Consider the following 6,000-nt stretch of genomic DNA (forward strand, 5'->3'; position numbering starts at 1 on the left):
TGAATTGCAAAAGCCTCACAGACTAAAAGAAAACCAATAAGATTGGAGGACACTGTTTCTGGTTCAGCACTATTAATTAGTTTTGACAGTATGTCAGATAAAAGCATTGTTGTATGCTTATGAAATTTTCAAATAACATTCTGTCATTTCTGGCTAAACAAGGTTCCAAACCCAGCCATATGTTTCTCTCTTAGCATCATTGTACTAGAAGTGATGTAGTCTCTATTCACATTGGAAATTGTTGACAAAAGTGATCAGCTTTTGGGAAACATTTTTTTACATCCTAAAAAGATTCTGATAAAGGCCTCATTTCTAAAATATATAGAAAATTCACTCAAATTTGTAAGAGTACAAGTCATCCCCCAATTAATAAATGGTCAAAGGATACGAACAATTTTCAGATGAAGAAATTAAAACCATTTCTAGATGTATGAAAAAAATGCTGTAAATCACTATTGATCAGAGAAATGAAAATTAAGACGAGGTAGCACTATCAGATTGGCTAAAATGACAGGAAAAGATATTGATAAATGTTGGAGGGGATATGGAAAATTTGGGATACAAGCATATTTTTGGTGGAGTTGTAAACTGATCCAACCATTCTGGAGAGCAATTTGGAACTGTGCCCAAAGGGCTATCAAAGTGTGCATACAGTGTCTCTACTGGACCATATTCCAAAGAGATCATGAAAAAGGACCCACGTTGCAAAAATGTTTGTAGCAGCTCTTTTTGTACTGGTGAGGACCTGGAAATTGAGTGGATGCTCATCAGCTGGGGGATGGCTGAGTAAGTTATAGTACATGAAGGTAATGGAATATTATTGTTCTATAAGAAACGATCAGCAGGATGATTTCAAAAAGGACTGGAGAGACTTACAGGAACTGAAAGTAACTGAAAGCAAGAGAACATTGTACATGGCAACAACAAGATTATGGGATGATCAATTCTGATGGACGTGATTCTTTTCAACAATGAGGTAATTCAGACCAATTCCAATAGACTTGTGATGGAGAGAGCCATCTGCATCCAGAAAGGGAACTGTTAAGATTGAATGTGGATCACAGCATAATAATTTCACCTTTTTGTTGTGGTTTGCTTACTTTTTGCTTTCTTTTTCATTTTTTCCCTTTTTCATCTGATTTTTCTTGTGCAGCATGATAAATGTAGAAATATGTGTAGAAGAATTGCACATGTTTAATATATTTTGGATTACTTGCTGTCTAGAGGAGGGAGTGGGGGAGAGGAAGGAAGAAAAATCTGGAACACAAGATTTTGCAAGGGTGAATGCTGACAACTATCTTTGCATACATTTTGAAAATTAAAAAAAAAACTATAATTCTTTTTTTTTTAAATGATCAGTTTCAAGGAAAGGAGAAACTGACCCTCTATTTAGTGAATGAATTTCCATCATCAGTCTTGGAGTCTGATAATAACAATGGTTCACATTTACCTTGTGATTTATAAAAGCTCTGTTAGAAGATGCTAATTTCTTTTCGTTTTACAACTAAGGAAGGAAGCCTTGCCTATTATCATATAGATAATATGTCAGAAAATCATAGAATCATAACTTTCAGCTGGAAGGGGCCTTGGAAAGCATCTGGTTTAATCCCCTAATTTCACAGATGAGGAACCTGAAGCCTGGAGTGAATTGCCCAAAGTTCCATAGGCAAGGCGTGTTGGAGAAACGATCCAAAAGCCAAATCTTCTCATTCTAGAGTCTGTATTTATTCCAGTACATTGTACATTTGGGATTCATATATTTGAATTTATGGGGCCATCTTGGGGAAATCACAAGACTTTAGACTTTAGAAAGAGGAGAAGACGTAGGTCAGAGTTACCCAGGAGAGCATCCACAATGTGGGGGGCTGGGAGGGATGAGCCAGCTAATGAGATTAGGGAGGAATAGTCTGGAATAGAATAAAGAAAGAGCTTTAGGACTAATCACTAGTTTCAACAGCTTCAGGGGAGTCCAGACCCTTGAATACAAATGACCTTGGTTATATAGCCATTTTCAACCTTACTGGGATATGATAAGGACAGGATTTTGTAAATTGAAAAAAGAATTAAGAAACTTTCAAATAGACCTGTGACCTCCTCATCAGTTTGAAAGGTCCCTCCATCGATGGAGATCCATACCTGCCAGCTCTATTCAGCTCTAGTACACCATCTCATACATTTGCTGAAGGGAGTCCACTGAATGTGTTGGAGACTTTATTTGCTTTTTCTTGCTATTTCAAAGGTACTGGGAGTATTCAGGCTATCCATCCATTGTCTTTCATCCACCCCATCTTTTCCTATTAAATCCATCTCTGATGACATCAGTTACTTCTGCTCTTCAAAGTTTCTCAATTTGATGAATGAATTGGGGGAGGGGAGGGGAAGCATTTATTTATGTGCCAGAAACTACCCCAGACACTAGGGATACAAATGAGTAAATGAAAAAAGCATTAAGAGCTTACTTTGTGTTAGTCCCTGATAACTGGATGAATGAAAAGTTTTTATTAAATGCTTACCATGTTGCTGAGGATACAAATATAAATATAATGTCTACCTTCATCAAGTATGAATTTTCATAGAGGAAGACAACCCCTATGGCAAGGGTGACCAAGAATGGGTATTTTGGTCAGGGGATTCGGGGGGACAGTGAGTGACTCCAGAGTATTCATGTTTTCTAGAAATGGTAGCTTTGATTTGATTCCTGTTCTCAGAGAGCAGGAAGGGTGGAGATGGGCAAAGAATGAAGATGAGATTCTATTGCAGGGCTTGATATATGAAGACTCGTTAATTAGAAGCCCAGGATTCAAGAGAATGGCAGGCTGGAGGTCCTTTTGTTACAGGTTGTCCACACTTACAATGAACCTCTTCCATTTCCCTCTGTGCAATAGTTATTTTCAATTCTTTGAAGACCAGTGTTCCTTGGAGCCATTGTTGATCAATTTTGTCTGACTGGGATTTTCTTGGTAAAGATACTGGAGAGTAGTTTGCCATTTCCTTCTCCAGATGATTTTTACAGATGAGAAACTGAGGCACACAGGATTAAGTGACTTGCCCAGGGTCACACAGCTAGTAAGTATCTGAGTCTGGATTTGAACTCAGATCTTCCAACTCCAACCCCAGCAGTGCCACCTAGCGGCTCCCCTCACCCCCATACAGATATACAATCATAACAAATAACAACGTTGGAATTAAAGAAATGGGTTTTGTTCTCTTGGGAGCTTAGAGCTAGGAAAGGAATTTTGCAATCTCCCTATGGCTATCCAAGTCTCTCCTTCTCCTCCTCTTGTTCAGCTTTGGGTCCAACTTGTAAAGAAATAGGCCAATCAATTGGATAAAGTTCCTGGGAGACATTTGAACTTCATGAAATGGTCCAATGAGATACAAGGGAATTTTCCCTATTTGTCGCTGGAAATCTTATAATCAGCAACTCCCAAGAGTAGTTATCAAGAAAAATAATTATACCAAAGCCCCATTTTTTTCCCTAAGACTAATGACACAAGGCTGTGGTATTTCAGTTGACATAAGGAGAGAAATCCCATGTGTCAGTGCCCTGGCCCAGAGACAGAGCGCATTCAGCAGCCATCAGCATTTTCTTATCACATGTTAACATGCAGATGACACTGGTGACCATTTAGGAAGCTGTCCACTTCCTCCCTGAAAGTTGTTTGACTCTGTAGCTTTTGTGTGGAAATCTAAACATTCTCAGGAATCCCAATGTCATCGCTGGGTTTTGCCCGAGACAGTGAGAGTTCATACCCCTGCCTTGTGTCCCACAAGATTGGCAATCGCTTCCTAGAAATCCCTGATAAATATGGGTGATGGAGCAGCGGCCTGAGAGTTGGGAGCCGTGAGTCCCATTCCCAGCCCTGACTTTAACTTGCTCTGCAACCTTATCTGTGTTGCTTCCTTTCTTTGGATTTCTGTTGGCTCATTAGTAAAATGAGAAGTTTGGGCTTGATAAGCATTAATCTCAAACATCCTTTGCTTCTAGGAGCTCATCCATCCAGATGGATTTTATTTGTTTATTTTTCCCATGGACTTTTTTTTTTTAAGTGGGGCACCGCAAGGGCAAACCCAAAGAAATTATGTTTCTGTCCTAACTGTGACCATTATGACAAGTGGGTGGTAGAGGAACTTCTGGGTATATGGATTTCCTCATTCTTTTTCCAACATCTCACAAAAGGGCTCACCTGGGTCACTGAGCTCTTTGTTAAATAAAGAACGACCCATTTCTAGAGGCTGGATAACCAGTTTCTTCACATATTAAATAAGCAGTTGGGTCTGGGGGTCCCTTCCACTCTCATTCATGATTCTGTGACATTCCTGAACTAGATGACTTCTATGGTCCTACCCAGCCTTAAAGCTATGACTTTACAATCTGTGATCTGAACTCTTAGGGCGAAGCCCTCTTGGTTGGAAGGGCAGCCTGCTTCAGCAAGCATGTTAAGGTAGCTTCCAAACCGGATTCTCTTAGAGTTGAGCTGTATATCCATGGGAAAATAGCTTCTCTTTCCTGGAAGTCTCAGTTTACTTGTAAAGGTAAGAGGAGAAGCAATATAGAACAGTGGATGGAGAGCCAGCTTTGGAGCTAAGAAGACTTGACTCCAGGCTATATTATAATTTATTACTAACTATTCCAGGAACTGTGTTAATCTAATGGGTATGAGGGAATTGGGGTTAAGTGACTTGCCCAGGGTCACACAGCTAGGAAGTGTTAAGTGTCTGAAATCAGATTTGAACTCAGGTCCTCTGACTTCTGGGCTGGTGCACTATCCATTGCGCCACCCAGCTGCCCCTGATAATAGGCATTTTTAATGAGTAAAATATTAAAGAATAAAACAGGTCCATATTCACCGTGATATTTTTGTTGATAATAAATGACCAATCTTTCCCCCCCCCCCCAAGTGTCATGGATGATGGCTTAATAATCACATGTTTGGTCCTGTCTGTGATAATGGGTGAATCACTTCTCTCTGAGACAAGTCCACAGGAAAGATAATGACCTGCATTGTGAGTGGGTGTTTCCTTATCCAGAGTTCTCTCAACCTGAAATCACAGATCCAATCCCTAACCTTCTCCTCTGGAGGGATAGAGAAATAAGTTATCTTTACTCCTGGGACTCAGCCTTTATCAGGCACTGGTTCCATTAATAGCTCCAATAATTTCCATGGCTGAGGGTGGGAACCTCGGGGCCTTGACTCTGATGAACAAACATCTGACTCTTTTGGCCCGGATGGTGATTTTCCCTCATCTAGTGTGACAAATTAGGCAATGTCTGTCTAGGTTGCAAAACACGTTGATGTATTGGTGTTCTGTGGAGCGTGCATCCAAGCTGTAAGCGGACACTCTGGTGTCCCCCTGTGGAACAGTGGTTATTGGGGTAAAAGGACAAAAGGCTGGATTTGCATCTGCTGCTAAAAATGTGCATGTGGTTTTGTTTGAGGTGGGGCTGAAATGACAAATAGAGAGGCCCTCGGTGGAGGGTCTGGCCCTTCGTGGTAGCTGCGGGATGTGTGGGACTGAACAGCTTGCTCTGGTCTAATTGAAAACTAACCTGTGGTCCAGAATCATAGCTCAAGGGCCAATCTATATGGTTCTTCTATGAGCAAGGTTCCCACCCAGAAGTTTCTCCTGGGACTATTCAACGGTATTTGGATCATCCCAGAGGGATCCCCCTGGGAACATCTGAATCAACCTCATGCTTAGGTCTCCCAAAACAGGAAAATGATGCTCAGATGGCAGGTTAACAATCAAGTGAATAAGGGACCAGCTTTAGGTTACCCGACAGCAAATACAAAGGATTTGTACTAAAACCCCCAAATGGTCAAGATAATTCTCCTTCCTGCTCTACTATATCCTCCCTCTATCAGGTATCTCTGTAGTCTGCCAGATTTAGAATATCAATCTAGAACTGAAGTTTCCCCTGTAAAGAGAAAAAGGTTGAAGGTTACTGAGGTCTCCTTATGGTAAGACCCACTCACTACAGGAAGTGACACAATTCTC

This window comes from Sminthopsis crassicaudata, chromosome 4 (assembly GCF_048593235.1).
Source record: "Sminthopsis crassicaudata isolate SCR6 chromosome 4, ASM4859323v1, whole genome shotgun sequence".
In the NCBI taxonomy this organism is placed as follows: Eukaryota; Metazoa; Chordata; class Mammalia; order Dasyuromorphia; family Dasyuridae; genus Sminthopsis; species Sminthopsis crassicaudata.